This window comes from Colius striatus, chromosome 10 (assembly GCF_028858725.1).
Source record: "Colius striatus isolate bColStr4 chromosome 10, bColStr4.1.hap1, whole genome shotgun sequence".
In the NCBI taxonomy this organism is placed as follows: Eukaryota; Metazoa; Chordata; class Aves; order Coliiformes; family Coliidae; genus Colius; species Colius striatus.
Window position 1 is genome coordinate 23275846 of NC_084768.1, and position 18672 is coordinate 23294517.

The 18672-nt window shown below is 34.4% G+C and overlaps 1 protein-coding gene across 2 annotated transcripts in view; it reads right to left on the bottom strand.

Annotated features, from left to right (window-relative positions):
- The window catches only part of BRINP3 (BMP/retinoic acid inducible neural specific 3), a 174465-nt gene that overhangs the window by 14747 nt on the left and 141046 nt on the right, over positions 1-18672 (bottom strand). The window lies entirely within an intron of this gene.

Consider the following 18672-nt stretch of genomic DNA (forward strand, 5'->3'; position numbering starts at 1 on the left):
TCGGAACTATCAGTGCCTTACATCTCTCATCCTCTTTCCTGAGCAAATACCAACCTTGAAACAAAATAGTAGCAAAAACAACAACAACAAAAAAGCCCTAAACAAGAAAAAAAAAATCATGCAGTTTGAAAGTGCAAACATTTTTGGTGGCCCATAAACCTAGGATTTTCCTGTATTTTATGCACCCACTGGGAGTCACCTTTTACTTAGTTTTTTCATGCAACCTGTTCTTTACTCAATTGCAGTGAAGATAACTCATTAATTTCCCATGTCTTACTCTGTTTTAGATATAATGTCAGACCATTCTGGTCTGTGTTGAGCACTGTTGAATATATTAGTCATCTGTATAATAAGTTTCCAGAACTCTTGATACAAGAGTGATTGAGTTCAGCTTTAGGAATATGCAGCTTTTCTACTCAGGATTCACTACACTGTAAGTGATTTGTGAAGATGCTGTTTCAGACACTACTCATGATTCTCCTGTTTTACTACTAGAGTTGTGTAGGCTCTGAGCAGTGAATCTAATTTAGTGCATGAGCAGCACTTGTGCTCAGCATAACAATAACTTGGCAAGCATTTTTTTTAGATGAGCATGCTTATTGCATTTACTGGCTCAGGAAGCCCTCCAATTATAAACAGATCATCCTTAATAGAATCTCTAAATGTGAACTGGAGTATCTGTTTTATTTCCTTTTGCAAGTTTTTTTCTTTGTAACAAGTTTACCCCAACAGTTTTGTGCTTTATTGTCCTGATAAGACAGCGAATTCCATTTTGTGCCATCTGTTCCTAAATTGGCAATTTTCCACAAGATCACAATGTATATATAGTATTTTTTTCTGTTTGTTACTTTAGAGACCTTAACTGTAGATAGGCAAAACTGTTATTCCATTTTTGACAGTAAACTCTACTCTGATGGTTTGATTTAAAAAAAAAAAAAAACAAAAAACCCTAACCAGTAAGATTCTGCTCCTACATTATCTACATTGTGAGGGGATTTGTTGGTTTTCCAACTTCATCTGTCTCTTCAGACTTAGAGTCTATTTCTTTTGAGATGTTATCATTTCTAGAGCTTGGTTTTTGTTCAACGGAATAGACAATGCAATAGACCACTTTTAACTGCTTATCTATCTGTGTTAGTTGAATCATTCCTTTAAATATCCAAGGATGTGTAGAAACAAAAGTAATTTTGCTACAGCATTGTTATAGTTACTATGTACCTATGTAGAGGTATGTTTGCCATTTCTGTTTTCTATTGTTCCTCAATCTCCACGTAAATGCTTGTCAAACTTAAACCTATTTGATGTTCTTTGGATGCTTACAGAGGTCATATTAAAGTCTGTCCATGAGGATGGTTAGATAATTAACAGATTTCAAAGAAAAAGGAAGCAGCAGTGAATAGATATTCTGCATCATAAATAATCTAAAATTGAGAAAGTTTTAGGAAAAAAAATCATATATGAACATAGAGAAGTTCTCAAATATGTGTACAGAAATCTAAGAGGAATATGAGATAGTAAGGATAAATCCTTGTAATTTTGTTTCTGATACTGAGACGTCTGGTAACGTCATTGCCTTTTGATAACTTTCCAGTAACATCATTGTCATTTAAATTCTCTCTGAGACACCAAAGGAACCACTCCTGTTTCTGTTATTTTCATGTTACATGTTTTCTCACTTGAATTCTGAAGAAAACAAAGCTTACTTAGCAGTACTATCTACCAATGCTACCTATATTCCTTCATTATTTCTACCAATGAGTTTTGCAAATGTTCATCTAATATCTACAAAATTTGATAAGGGGTCAGAAATATCAAAAACATTGAGCTCCTCAATGTTTTGTGAAAACAAGGAGATTCACATGGCAATTTAAGAGACTAATTTATAGGGAACAGGACTAGTTTCAGTGCTTACAAAACTCTTTTCTTTTTCTTGTTGTAAGAAACAACTGCTTAAAGAAAAATACAAAGACTCCTGAAAACAAAAGCAACAAAACAGAAAAAAGAAAAGGAGGGGGTGGAAAAATAAACACTCTGGTAGGGAATGTATTTTAAATTGCATTTTCGTAAAAGTCACATCTTTAACAGATCTATGAACACTGAAGTCAGTCAAAATCCAAAAGCAGTCTCTCTGAAGTCATTAAGATAGCTCACCTTTGTCCTGGGTTAATACGTTTATTACAAATGAACACTACTCATTGCTCATGTCAATAGCTCCCTTGTTCTCCAATATAGTGCAGCCAGCACATGCAGAAACCCACCAGTACTATGCACTTCTATTTATCACAGGATAACAAAGAAGACAAACTCATAACTACAGCCAATATGCCAAGCTGAACCATTTCAAGGTGGAATACTCCTTAAGAATATCCTTGTTTTCAGTAAAAGATAGCTCTCAAAGATATCATGTCAGGATTTGAACAGTTGGAGTGAAAACTGTTCTTTAGATGTAATTTTTAAAGCATAAACAAGAACACATATTTTATCCATAGAACATGATTTGTTAATGTGTGTTTACATTATTTATCATGGAGGTGGTTATGTTAAGGTTAGTGTATGTCCATTATTCCTATTTGCTGGCAGGTAAAGTCATAAGTCACTTTATTAATTTCTCTCTGACCTGCTAAAGTATTTATTATGAAACTTGAATTTCTCTTAGCAGGATCTATCTTTCTAAGAATCTGAGGAACACAAAAGCAACACTGCAGTAGTACATAAAAAATGCTAAGTATTCACTGTTCAGCTGTAGTTTAAATACAGTCATTGCCTCACAATTATATACTATACCATATGCTTACAAATACAGAGCTGAACGAAGTTACTTTTCTATAAAAAATTATAAGTTTTGGAAGACATTTAACATTTTCTCTTATTCATTCACTGAAAACTTAACATATCCATAACAAATTGAAATTGATTATGGGAAAGTATATCTGAGCCAATGTCAATAGTTTGTTGGGTCCTTAGCATACCTACTGGAGAACACAGTTCAGAAACGTGGATTTAATTAGTATTTTCTTAGACTCAAAATCTTACTCAGGAAACTTTTTGTGTAACAGAACTTAAGAAAATTTCATTTCTTTAACATTATTTTTTTTGTACCCATATCTGTTCAATACATGCCAGAATGATAGCAAGTTGTTCTGTAGATGGATATTATTGCTTCCAAAGAAACAAAACTGAATTCTTTTCACTATGGATATGATTAAAATGAATGAAATTGATATGTTAATAGTTCATTAATTGTAATCTTATACTTTAATGCAAATAACAGCAAAAAGAAATAAGGGAGAATCTGAGCAATAAGAAATTTCTCTCAGCTGGTCATAGTTATTACTTATGAAATCTCTAAAAAAAGAGAGACCTTTAGTAAGGAAAATGTAATTAATTATTGAAAGTCTCTTAATTTAGATAGTCATTGTAGAGGAAAAAACTTTTTCTTATGGGATTAGTGGATATCTTCCAGTTGATGCCAGCAGCTCATTTAATGAACTTCTTTTCTGAGCGAAATTTCACAACACACATAGCAGCAATATTAAGATAAATTTCAGCAGACTTTACACGGATGCAAAATTTGTTTTGCAGCTAGTTGGCAATAAAAAACAGAAATCCAATACTGTTTATATTCAGAGTTGTCAATACATTATCCCTCTCCATTGCTGTTCAGATTATCCAGGTGCTTGTATACAGCTCCCACCACGGATGCTGCTAGCAGTATCACAGAATCTTAAGGGTTGCAAGAGACCTTGAAAGATCGTCTAATCCAACACCCCTGCTAGAGCAGGACCTCCTAGAGTAGGTCACACAGGAACTCGTCCAGGTGGGTTTTGAATGTCTCCAGGGGAGGCTCCACAACCCACCTGGGCAGCCCATTCCAGTGCTCTGTCACCCTCATAGTGAAGAATTTTTTCCTTATGTTTTTTTGGAATCGCCTATGTTCTAGTTTTTCCCCTTTGTCCCTTGTGCTGTCATTGGAAATAAGTAGGAAAGTGAAGTCTCCAACTGTGAGAGAAAAAGTAGTAACTAGTTACAGTAGTTTACCCTCTTCTTAACCATATTACATTTTCCTTTTTAGATCTGAAATCAGTTGCTTGATCACAACTCAAATCAAACATCACATCAATGCTACCAACTCCAGGACAGAAGTGAGCAGTTCCAAGTATTTGTTATATCTAATGTCTGCAAGCTCCCTTAGACTTTAGTATGATTTTCATTTCTTCACTAGCAATATCACTCTAGCATGGATGCATTATTATTCATGCTCAATAGCGTCAAGGAAAAATGTAGGTGTTAAATCTGTTTGGATTTTTTTTTTTGGAAAGGTATTTAACACTACAGTCAGATATGGAAGCTGATAAACTTTTAAGGTTTCATTTTGCTTGCTCAGATTTCTAGGCTATTCTGCATGTGTTGTCATCAGAAGGTGCTGAATTAATATTTCTACTGGAGACAAGGAAAATATTGAGTGCTAAATTTCTTGAAGATAGTTTTTAAAATGCACTTAAGGTGTGCAACTGCCAGTATTAAGGCACCTGAATGTCAGTAAGACTTTGCATACTTTTAAGCTGTAGAGTAAAACTGAGTATGATTAATGGGATGGCTTTACACATAACAACACAGCTGGGGATTGTTATTTTATATCCATCTTCCAAACTTCCATAAAAGTAGATTATTGTAGCATAGCACTTCTGAATAGTTACATGATGGTTGGAGTCTTAACAGCTCCCATGTTCTTACAAATGGAAATATACCACATAGGCACTCAGTCTTCCTTTGTGGGATTCACCCTTCAAGGAGGATGAAGAATATAAAACACTGGAAGGCTGTTCAGGGGACACTGGGGTCATTATACAGATAACGGAAGAGATGGAAATATCTGTTTGAGTGTGGGAGTACACAGCAGAGTATTTGCTTAACTTCTGTAGCCCAGGTAGACTAAGGAGAGGTTAAAGACATGCCTGGGTCTTAGGGCAGCTGACATTTGGGCGCTAATGCTCTAAGTACAAGCATCATAGTTGTTACTGTACCTCATGGTGAAGTATTCAGACACAATTACATGACTATAGTGTAAGTAAAGTGCTCATGTACTTCTAATGATCTAACACCTATTCCTTCAGTGTCATGTCTGAGCCTAAAGAGATGCCACAGAGCGTCTGTGGTGGGCTGCCCAAGTGGGTTGTGGAGTCTCCTTCCCTGGAGACATTCAAAACCTACCTGGACAAGTTCCTGTGTGACCTAGGAACTCTAGGAGGTCCTGCTCTGGCAGGGGAGAGTGGACTAGATTATCCTTCAAGGTCCCTTGCAACCTTTAAGATTCTATGATTTTGTTAGTCTGTAACAATCAAGGTAATATCTCAGATCAGAATCAAGGAAATGTGAAATAGAGCCTTCTCTTCCATAGTGAGGCAAATGTGATGAGTCAGAGATAATAATATGTTATGCACCCTCTTAAAAAAAAAAAAAGCTTCTAAGACTGTAGAAGCAAAATACACAAGTCATATTACTTTTATAAAATTTCTTGGAGTAGATTCAAGAACTTTTTTTTTAAAGGCAAAAATTTTGCATTTAACTTGTGTGTACAAGAAATTTCTATGTGCTAATTTTGAAGGAAAAATGTATTGTTCTGTTGAGTGTTCAGCAAATGTTTTCCTTAATTTTATTCATTAAATTTCTGTAAATGAGTGGATATTTTTTGTGTGTACAGACTTGTATATTTATATCAATGATTAAGGATTATGATCTGCAAATGTTGCAAGGTATTTCTATTTGTGTTCAGTATTAAGAGTAGACGTGAACTAGGAATTACATTAAAATGTTGAGAATTTCACACACATAGTGAAATGGAAGCAATATTCTGTCACTTTCACACAAAAAGTGGAGAGAATATAGTGAATGCTCTTGCAAACTTCAAAAACTAAATAGATTTAAAGGGTTTTTTTAATAAAACAAATTTGCAAGTTTGGGTGAGACGTGTGATCCCATAGACTGTGAGACTTGCAATGTCATCGATTTCACAACTGCATGGTACCATTCATCTGAATTTGTCTATAGAGCTCTATAACCAGATGACTGTCTGCTATTCAGCAAAAAAAAAGAACAGGCTCTGGAATCATTATTTGCCAAGATTCACAGGTGTCTCCTGTAGAAAACTTCTTTATAAAGCTTCACTCCTCTGTGTCAAGACACTAATCTCTATTCAGTACAGAGAAATTTTGCCTTTCATAGACAAAGAGTCTATTTTTATCTTTGAAGTTAATGCAACCCCAAGTTGCAGCAACACTTAGAAGCACAGATGCAGATATTCTGTATAGACTTCCTTTTAAATATTCATGGGTAAAATCTCATTTCTCTACTTCTACCATTCAAAGCTGAGGATTCTGGCTTTTATGAACGTTTGCTTGTCTTTTAATCCACTAGTAAAATGTTTCCTCTACAGCACAGTTGACATTATATCCAAATGTGGATGTACATAGATATGTAGTCTACATATGCAGCAGATGGTCAGCAGAAGAAATAGAAAATCATTTAATGGTGAAAACCTCATACTAATGGCAAGATTCATTAAACTGTGAACCGGACTCAGCAAGGTAGAAAATGCTACTCAAGTGTTTTGCAGTGTGTTGAGGGGTAAATTGATGAAACAGAAAGTTTGCATGCTGTCTTGGGGTTTACTACACTGGTCTCTTCTCAGAGCTTATTTAACTGAAGTTTTGTAAAGAAACATTAGGGACAACACAGTCAGCAACTTAGCCATCCATTTCACAGTACCTTGGGCATATTTCACATCTTGGGTATATTTGCCAACTATCTCATTTATATTTATACTGTATCTTAGCCATCACTCCAGGAATAACCTAAATCAGTAGTGCTTTCTGTAGATAATACATTGATGAAGCAATCTACACAGATGGTAAGCTTTCAGCTTACATTAAATAAATCATCAGTTATTGTTCCCATTTTTTTTCCGAAATTAAGGGAATTTTGTCAAACTGTGGAACTGTATATGAAGAATTCCAAGGGCATAATGCCTTTGTTTTTTTCTAATATCATTTCAAGAATTCTTTTAGAATTTCTTGTTAACTATCAACCAGAAGTTTCTTAAATTTGTAAGAGAAAAAAACCAATCTAGTCAAAGTTTAAGATAATTAACCTGATTTCAGAATCTATTGGGAATATCACCATTTAAACTAAGGAAAGTCTTAGGAAATATAATGAACACAGCCTAAGCAATGCTGAAAGATTTCTAGTTGATTTTTTTCTTTAGAAAGATATGCATCTTGAAAAGTTAATTTAAAATTATCTTTTTTTTATACAGAGACTTATAAATTACTTTTAATTGATGAAACAAATTCTGACATTTGCTGCACTTCTATGTAATGAGGAGGGACGTGAATGCATATTGAAGTAATTCCTGTCATATGAGTAGAAGAATTACTCCCCTCAGAATCTGGATCAAAAGCCAGATAGTCAAAGGAAAATAAAAAAACACGAAATTTTGTTTTTCAACTAAAAACTAGGGGGAAAAAATTGTGGTAGATGCGACAACAGCTTCACAATGGGGGGGAAAAAAAAAGCTTGACTCTCTAGAGATTGCATTTATTTTTACTATTTATTGACTTTTTCAACAAATACATTCAGTTACTACCAAAAAGTAAGCAAAGAAAAGGTGATTCTGGGTTCAATTCTAAGAAGATTTTAGTTTGATTTAGTTTGATTCATCTTATTACTTTAATATATTAAAAATTTAGAGAAGTCAGTCATTAAAGATAAGAAAATGAAACTATATTAGAAAATTAATGTCACCTTCTGTCTTTAGTGCCAACAATTGTTATTATTTTTGCTCCTTGCAATACATAAGTATTTTATTTTATACTTATCACATATGATTCCATATGTGGGTCTCTAGAAAATCAATAATACTTTGAATGGACTAATTTCCTGAGAAATTAATTGGAATTATGGTCTTCTGCAGCTGTGCCATATCATCTGCTACTTGAGGAATGATCTGTATGCCATTAAATGATCTGCAGTCATTAATTTTCAACTATACTACTGATCATATCTCTTGGATTTTGCACTCTTGGAGTGAAAAAAAGCATATGCCAGATGAGTAAACAGATTCTGTCAGATCTAATCAGTACATCAGATCTATCCCCCATCCATGTGAAATAGATCACATGGGATCCCAGGATGTGATTTCTGTATTATTTCCTCTTATGAATTCTTATACCTTCCTGTAGAAAAAAAAGCACTTTCCTGTCATTCAGAGGTGTGCATTGAAGCCATAGGACACAGATGTCTTAGACTTTTGACTTTGTCATTGGTTGTTATGCAGTTGTAGGGTATGGAGACAAATGCTTAACTCCAAAATAGTGCTTGAACACATCAATAAGATGAGTGCTTCACAGACTATAAACATCCATGGCATATAATGTTTGCATTGCAAATTAACATTTCTAATAGGCAACTTCTATCATTCTTCTATTTTCTACTCTCTTGTTTGGTAAGTAGTCTGGAAGCAAATGATCCTATTTCAGGTACAAGCAACCTGCTCAACCTGAGTAAGGATAGCAGAGCCTACTCTTAAAATTTTTGTAACTCTAATTCTACTTGGAATAAGAGGTGATAATCTGCCACTTATATATTCCAGATAATCTGTCTGGAATATCTTTTGAGATACAAAAAATATATGTTGTATTTAGGCATATAGGAAACAAGGTTGTACCTCACTAGATATTTCCACATTCCAGATGTAAGAGGAACTGAAAACTTGGAGTTAGTTTGTGTTAGCTGGAACCTCTGAGTGCAACCCTTGAGTTGCATTAAAAGGGCTGGATGCTTCTAAGCTGTCTGTCTGGCATCTCTCGAGTGCTAAATTCATTCAGAAACTGAGGAAGACAGGAGGGGAGAATGGCAAGGGGAGGGTGCATCAACAATTTCTTGCTCATGTTATACCACTGCTACCAGTAGAGATGCTGTGTTTGTTACTCTTTGGTATTCTTTGGGCTAAATAAACTGTGCATCATGTTTTCTAATATTAATATATATACATGTATAATTTTTAATTTTTCAGAGGATGTTTTATGTTTCCAAAAATTAACTACTGCTGTATTTAATATTTTTCCTATTATCTCTGTCCATAAATTACTCTGCTCTTACAGCATCCATAGCAACTTTACACAAATTGAATTCTTATCTAGCAGATCAATTTCAGAAAAATGAAATGTCACCCTACACTTTACCCTTCAATTTGAACCTTGTTCTTTCTATTCATTTATTTTTCTCTTACAATGGCACATAAGAAAACAGAGAACATATTACACCAAAACTTAAAGCATATTTTGTTTATAAAAATGATAATAGACTGTAAATAATGAAAAAAAAATGCTAACTTTGAATTACCTGAAATATGATAGATTTGTTATTTCTTTCTTTGTGTTGCAAATGGAAGAATGATATAGCATGAAATAGACTTCAAAGTTTAAATAACTCTTTTCATGATCACTTATGTGGAATCTGGCCAGATAGGACACTTGTTCCCAGACTGTGTCATTTGGAAGCACTGAAGACACAATGGGATTGGTACATTCTGTATCTTTGAAGCAAAGGATTATTATTATTGTTATTATTATTATTATTATTGTTTTAAATGAAAGAGTAGACATGAGACAATCCAAACAATTCAGATGCTTACAGTACTTTTTGAAGCTTTTTTTAAAATAAAGACCTTAAAAACTCAACACCTTCAGGACTAAAACTATCCATTCTTCAGACTTATATAATGACCAAGCTATTACATGCCTTCAGCTAAGACAACCTGAACCACAATCCTGAAGGTCAAAGTCTAGCATTTGATGTCCCCTTGGAGAGCTACTATTGCCTTCTGAACAAGCTGACAGTAAATTGTGTATAACTTAACACAGGTGAGAAATATAGACATTTGTTTCTATGTGTCCATTTCTATGTCTCATGATACTTTGACTTGTTTAATTAAGAAGTTTTTTCGATTCAGAGCCTGGAAAAGTTTGTTTTCAGAGTGCTGACAGACATGACCTGACAAGTAGAGACCTCTTTGTCAAAATGAAGCATCAGAGCAACGAAAGGTTTGGCCTATGCATGTCAATATTCCTGCACCCTCCGTAAGTCTGACCTTCATCTTCCCTTTTATTCTGCAGTTGTGTCAAGGCTTTCCTGTGCTTTGCATTAATCCTACCTTCACACAAAGGAGAAACATTTTTTTGCTGTAAATAGCACAGTCCAGAAAAGGATTTTTGTTACAGAAATTCATCCCAGCCTGAGCTGAGACTGGAACTCTGCTGTGACATGTGCTATACAAACACATAGTGAGAGTCTGTGTAGCACTGTAAAGAAATTCAATAGATAAAAGCTCATGCTAGCCGTATTGTGCTGTGGTGGACACAGACAGAGGGATGTTGGTCACTTCACAGAGGAAGCCTGCTGCTGGAAACTGACTATCAAAGATCATTTTTTCTTACTTTTCTTACTTTTTCTTACTTACTCTTCTAGATCATAGAGTCAAAATCATAGAATGGTAAAGGTTGGAAGGGGCTTTTACAGATCATCTAGTCCAACCCCCCACCAAAACAGGTTCACCTAGATCAGATAAAGCAATGTCAAATATGCTCTTATTATACAGGTGAAATCTGAAGATACTGTGGCTTTCTGGACTTGGAGAAAGCCTGAAGCCAAGGGTGCTCCAAGATCCAATATCTCATGCTGACGTCCTTGCCTGACCTCCACTTGCATTTGTGGTGTATATTATCACGATGCCTGAAGGTGTGAGAGTGTTCTCTACACAGGATCATTGCCATCATGTCACATGTCATGACTACAAAGACAGATAGATGGTCATTAGGCTAGGAGCAAACAGAAGCTGCCAAGCCCAGAAATGTATGCCAGAGTCTGTCCACATGTCAAGTAATTATTTTATAGTGTAGGCTTGAAGACTTGTGAGTCACCACAGTGTTGGCTCTGATGTTTCTACAAGTGATTCCTGTGGATAAGTGATTAAGATATATTTAATTTTGGCCTGAGGGAAGGTCTTTTACAGTTTGGTCACAGTAAGAATAAAAAAAAAAGACCAAAAGTAAGTATTGGAGACCTACACTGGGGATTAAGTGTGCTGAATGCTATGTGTTTCTACCTGAAATTCTGCAGCAGCTTTTTCTTAATCTGAGCTTTTCTTTTTTAAGACCACATATCTATAAAATAAAATGCTATTTTAAGCTGCTTGTGTATGTCTTCAAATTTCCAGACTCCGGTACTGGTAGCACCAGTTGCATTACAAAAATTGCCTGGGAAGAAAAAAAGGAGAAAAAAAGGAAAAAAGTTTGGACATTATTTGGATTGGAAACAAGGGGTTGTGGTAGGTGGAAGGGACAAAGGCAATTTGTAGTAGAATGAGCGTTAGCAGACTTGAAAAGGAACGTAAACTTAAATACTGTTTCACAAGGAAGAAGGAGAAATTGAGCCCAACTTTCTACTCTCATAACTTAACTATATAGAGGAAACTGGTCTTCTAAAGGAACATGGGATTTCCATTCCTATCACTTTGTTACTCTTAGAAGAGAACCCACAAGAAAGAAGTGGATACTAAGGGAATCATTCTTCTGAAGTGAAATTATTTCCTTGGGTCATCCTCTGCTATTGCACTTATGAATACAATCTCCTTTGAGGTGGTGCCTGAATTATATATAATTATATATGTATAATTATGTATAGCTTATGGGCAATAAACAAAGTCACATCTCTCAAGTCCATGTTTTGTCATTTTAAAGTTTAGACTGTTTTACCAGTGCAACAAGTCTCTAAAAGTGATTAGTGAATCAAAATCTATTATTGCAAGTCTCAGAACAAGGTATAATACAGCCTCCTGCAATATTAAATTCGTGTCATATCATACTCTATTAGTATAACTCCTTTCATGTCAGATGATTCCCCCCTAAGATGATTTTCTTTTTTTAACAGTTTTCATCATGTGGCAAAACGTAAAATATGATTACTAAATCATGACTATTAGGGTACAGTTGCACAGGTATGGTAAAATCCATACTTGACAAAGACAAAACATTGGCATGAGAGATGTGATTTCATTCCACATATTATGTGTGTTTTATTTCCAGAACATGAAAGCAGTCATATTTCTACTCTGTGACATTAAGATAACCCATCTACTAGTTTCACAGCAGCTTATGATTTGGTGAAATTATTTCATTCTAATGTCATTCATCAAAAAATAAAAAAGTGAAGAGAAAGCTGCAAAAAATTTTCATGTATAGCATGCAATCAAGAACAGCTTCTATGAGTGTGTAATAAAGTGCTGCAACATCAGGAAACCAAATTTCCTTGAGAGGAAATGTATTACAAGTACAGATGTTAAGAGTAGTCTGCCCCTATGAATATACAGGTATTAAAATACATGTGAAAACACACATATACACAGGAGTTTAACTTAGCTTTTCATTGTTATCAAACCTATTATTTCAGGCATGTATATCATTCTTATGTCTGGCACGTTCATTTTAAATGACTCTAATCCCCAATCCAATTAAAGGTATCACCTCAAAGCAGATCATTTTATTTCCTTTGAGAGAAGATGCAGACTTATTATTCAGTTTAGTAAAGCAACCACTGGCAAACTGACCTTCATTTTATCTCACATACTTTCATCTTATCACCTTCCTTTTTCATGGCACACAACTTTCTGATGTGTACCTGGTGTGTTAGATCAAATCAAAGTTTCCACTGAAGAGAGACATTCCTTTACATTGAAGCTTCAAATCCATTTTTAACTCCCATGTGCACTATCTTAATAGAAGCCGATTAAAAAAGGTTACGATGTTATAAAGTGATGTACAATCTAAGTACATTTTTCTTTATTCTTTCCTGAAATTATTTTTGTTTACAAACATTTCTGTGATATCTTGTACTCTATCAAAAAGAGCAGTTGTAAAAGACTTGCTTAACACCTCTGGTTTGGAAGCATCATATACATTAGACCCAGTCCATTCAGCTGAGCTTTTCCTGTCTTACATTGTCTCTCTGTAACACAATTTTCATCTAGACTTATTGTTCACCTTCATTCTATCAGTCTGCTAAGTGATGTATAATTAGATTTTCTTTAGAAATGAAAAATCTCTGTGTGATGTACTCTGAAACTTCCATGTATTGAATTTTGTGGCATCCTTGGCGGTAGATTTTACTTCTTTGCAATTTTATGCCCATGAATCAATTGTACTTATAACAAAGCAATCTCAAGTAGCTGATATCTAACTTCGAGATCTAAGAAACTATCCTGTGTAACATCCTGAGCTTATGGTATTAATCTACACTATCTTTTCATGTGTGTGTATTTTATTCTGAAGCATTCTGAAGAAAACAGGTTTCAAGGCCTCAATATTCTGATGGACTGTTACAGATACTAAGATACAAGTCCTTCCTCTGAAGGGTTTTTACAATATTGAAGCCATGTTATGCTCTTAGGGCATGTGATTTTTTTTTCTCTGTGACATTCAAAAAGAAGTCAAAAATGAGAAACTGCAAATTCATGACTCTTCATTTTTATTAATAGCTGCTTCCGTAGGAAATTCCAGAATAAATTCTGATTTTGAAAACCATAATTCTTTCAACTGCTATCTGATGCAGCCACTCACCGCTTCTGGTGATGAACTCCTTCTAAGCTGACATTAGGGTCAGTGTATGTTTCTTAAATAAAATCCTTTACGAAGACAAGGACATGTTTCCAAAATAAGGCTGCTGAAAATTGCTTTCCCTTCAGAAATAATGGTTTTTATATGTTCATTAAAATATTTTTTAAGAGTTACTAAGTAGCTTATTCCATATTTGCTTTCAGCTTGCTTTACCAGAATGCAAACCTTTAAAAAACTAGTTAGACTACTGGTATAACCAACATCCTCATGGTAAATTATATGGCAGTATTGAGCAAAATTTTCTTTAAAAAAATTCAAATAATGACATTTTATTCAAGATTACATGTTTATGTGTGCAAATGTTGTACCTCGTCTTTCAAAATTTAAATTCTTGTTTACCTGACTTGTTCATATTCCTCAGCTACATTTTGTCAGAGCAGATTTCTATTTTATCATTATGCCAAGGAAGACATAATTTTTTCCACTGGCTTATTGCTTTATTTATATTATTTTTCTCCTTTTAATATTTTTATTAAGTCACAAATTGTGCTGGTTAAACTTAGCCTCAAGTGATGCTTTTTCATTACAAAAAGGTTTAAACTGCATGCAATCAAAGTTCATACATATAGCAAGATACTGTACTGAGTGCATTCACTCAAATGGGTACATTAACCAAGGAACAAAACTGAATTGCATGGGAAAGAACAAAATGAAGAGCTAAGCTGGCATTTCTGAAACAATAAATGAAAGCTATTCCCTGTCTTCAATCGCTTTCATTGGTGTTTGGATCTGAAATCACAGCTATTCTAACTGAAAAAAATATTTGGGAAAGTGAAGATTCTTCTCTGCCAACGAAATAATATTTCTTTTATGCTCTTAAGCATAGATTAGAATATCTGTAATGTTTTATTCATTTTCTTTCCATAACTTAGGTTTTGGTTCATGTTAGGTATTTCACTGACAGCAACTGATGGGTAGGATCATGTCTTCTGTTACTATGATTTTCAGCTTCACAGCACAGTCATTACATTTGAAACAACATATTACCATTGTGTTAACCAAAATAGAATGAAAACCAATTTTCCCTCCCCATTACACAGTTACAAATGTGTAACCATAACTTTGCTTACTGTCTTACTTCATTTCATAGCCATATGTGAGCTATAGTCTCACGTATGGAAATGCCTATTGAGTAAAATTTGTATTTCTTTATTTTTTCCATTCATAATGTCTTTGAAAAAATGAGAAGATTCAAAATGAAGGTGATATTAATGTGAGATTATGCCCACACTGATCTCTTATTTCAGTGCAGGTGTGAGCCACAACAGTCAACCTAAGCTGAGGAAGTCTGCTCTTTGCTGCATATAATAGGCCATCACATTTTCACGTAATTTGAGAAAGATGTCACTGGAATCAAGCTGCACTATCTTATTGACTATATAAGTCCTTATCTCAGAGTAGATACAGTAGACCACAGATACCGTATGCAACCTGCTTACAGGGATTAACAATTGCATTTTATACCCATTAATAATGGCCCCATTAGGGAAATGTACGTGATGAGCTTAGGGAAGGTGTATGGGGTTACACATCATCTTGATTCCTACAAAGGAAAATGTACTGTCCTTCTAGCACTGTGTCAACAGCCCTTCTATATACACTTCACAACATCAACTGATTCCTGCAAAGAAAAACATCCTGTACCATTAGAGGTATTTCAACCACCTCCCTGGTATAAGAACTGCAGAAAAAGCTGGCCAGCTAGTGGAATAACAATTGCTGCTTGTGATGGGCTTTGGCCAAGGAAACAGGATCAGTGAGTATATGATACCTCACTTTTTTAAGGCTGATGTATTAATGCAATGCAAACATAGTAGTAATAGTCACTTGAGCTTAAAATTCCTAGAAGTGGTAGCTCACCTAGTAGCCTTCACAGAACATCAAATTTCTTTTGCAGATTACTTTTTTTTTTTAATCTTGTTTTTCTCTTTATCTCTTGAAATTAAATGTTTTAACATTCCATCTCTATATACAACATGGGAAGAGACCATCTACATAGCAATTTCTGTGTTCCTTGTTGGTTTTGAATTTTCAGATGTTATGTTTCTTTGAACTCAGACAACCAGTAAATACTTCACTGATTACAGGATGTTCATTAATTCAGGTAAATTTTACAAATTACATTCAACAGTGCTATAACATCTATAATGGCAATCTACAGACTTTTGATGTATCTTATCATGATTTGACTTTCAGGAAAGGGAACAATGGTCTGTTTCATCTCAGTGAAAGCAAATTTAAAATCTGGGAAGAACATTTGGAACTTAAAAAGATTTGTAATGAACAGAATATAAATAATAATCCTGTCCCCATTCCCAGTGCATATGAAAGTGCTGCAGTACAAAAGACGTTCTGATCACTAGAGCAGACTGTAAGAAAGCTATTTACATGCTATTCTACATGAAGAATATAAACTTTGTTTAAAAAAGAGATACAGGAATGCAGTTTCTTTAAGTTGCAAATTAATTGGTATTTCTCTATTATAAACCATGATGTTAGGAGAGGACTGAACAGTATTTTGGCTCAAGGATTAGAAAATTAAAATATAAATGTAATTTAGTCTTATGGGTATTCAGTGGCTTAGTTCTTCATGAAATAAGGAAAAAGTTGCAAGCAATTCTGTCCAACTGATGAATTGAATGCCTTTTAAAAACAATCAAAGAACAATTTTATTAATGTTCAGTAGCAAAATTTTGAGGTCAGAGAAAAGAGACAGATATTTTCAATAATTAGTTATAACCTTGACCATATGTAGGAGCTTCTTCAAGTGTGACAAAACGATTTCTGACAGACTACACAGATAAATCCTTATAAAACTCAGTCGCAGAAAAAAAATTTCATGAATTATATTCAACTCTGTGGACATATTTCCCAGCTTAATGACAGAAAAAAACCTGGTCACTTTCAACAAATTCCTTTAAAAGTTCTTTGTATGTATCTTCTATTGACTTGTGAAATACGGTATAAAATTAAACATTAGGACAGTTACTGTGTTTTTACTCACTGCCAGCATCATGACATTTATTGAAAACTGAAGCATTGGCTCTTTATTCTGTATTTGAAAAGACAAGTGCCCATAAAATAAAATTTAAAATAGTATTTCTGTATCTCTATTATCTCTAATTTCACTTTCCATAATAAAATTCACCCTTAACTGTCAATAGCAGAGTCCAAACACTAATGTTGAGAAAGCCTTTGGAAACGATTACATTTTGTTCTGATTTCCTTTTGTTGTTTCTTAGATGCCTAGAATATCACTGGTACATGGAGATGTGATTTTTGGTTTTATTTCTCTGTTTCCTTAAGGTCAATACATTTTTGTACCTGGTTTCAGTTTTGTTATTCCACTCACTTTCTGCTGAAATGTCTGGTTCTACAATCAGAGCAATAATTCATGTTTCTCCATTGTATTACTTACTATTCATTTGTGTGCTTACCAGTTCTGTTTCAAAAAAAATCAATACTTTGGTTCGATTAGGTATATTCTCATCACAAGAAGCAGCTGAATATATTTTACCAATACTTCTGTTTTCTTTCTCTTCATCACTGATATTTATTTATTTATTCCTATATCTTGGTGTATCAATTTTTTTAAAATAGGTTTGGAAATTAAACCAGTTTCTTTTGACCTTTCCTCCTGACTTCTCAATTTAAAGCTCTTCTTAAGCATAAATGTCTTGATTTCAGAAGGCAATTTACCCAGACGGTCAGATGGAATCCAGCCTTTGAAAATGCTCCCTTTTAGCAAACACATCCCACTGGCTAAGTATTCCCAAATCTGTCTTTAACACTGACCTTCAAGCCATATATTGACCATTATTATGTCATCATATGTCCAATCTTCCTCTTTAGTGACTATAAAAAAATTTAGGGCACTCACTAAAAGGGGACATAATTATCTTAAATATAAGTCATGATTTTCCTGAGTTAGAGATGCATTGCAAAATCAAACCATTATGAAACTTTAGTACAACTCCCTGTAAAACAGGCTGTTTTGCTAGTAAAATTTACTATCACAGAATCATAGAATATCAGACTGGAAGGGATTTTAAGGATCATTGGGACCGACCTTTCTTGGATAAAAATGGTATGAACAAGACAGCTCATCACCTTGTCCAGACAAATCTTAAAAGTGTCCAATGCTGGGGAATATACCACTTCTGTGGGGAGATTTTTCCAATGGCTGATTGTTCGCATTATAAAAAAATTTCCTCTTGTGTTGATTTGGAATGTCCCCATGAGTAACTTATGTCCATTTCCTCCTGTCTTTTCCACATAAATCCTTGTAAAAAAGGAGTCTCCATCTTCTTTGTAGCCACCCTTTAAAGATTTGAACATGGTGATAAAGTCTCCCCTAAGCCTTCTTTCCTCAAGGCTGAATGAACCTGATTTTTTTTCTACCTTTCCTCATGCAGCAGGCTTCTCATTGCTTTGATCATCTTTGTGGCTCTCCTCTGGACCCTCTACATCTTTTTTTATATTGTGCCACATCTTTATATACAAATAAAGCACAAACTCACAAGTTCTGCATTTGAAAAATAAAAATCTTTTGTATAACAAGAAAGGTACATTTATATCGATCATTTCAACTGATCTTTGCTTTTTATGTCTCAGTTTTTCTGTATAATATCTTTGCCATTTACTGATGGCAGCCAAAGACTGCCCCAGAACACTATAGTGGTAATGTCAGAAGACCTGATTATTTGACATTTTGGTGGCAGGGGGAGGAGGGAGGAAGAGGTTGGACTCTTTCTTGTGTTTTAAAGAGCTCTGGGTTCCTGCTGAATTCTTTCTTTTTGCAACACTTCTTTGGCAGAATGCTCATTCAAGTCATGCCCAAGAAACAGAGGAGATGATGTTGAAGCACTGTAGTGACTAGGTAATCTTTTGTAGTGGGATGGTTTTTTATTATGAAATAACTCCATAGGTGGAAAATACATCCTTT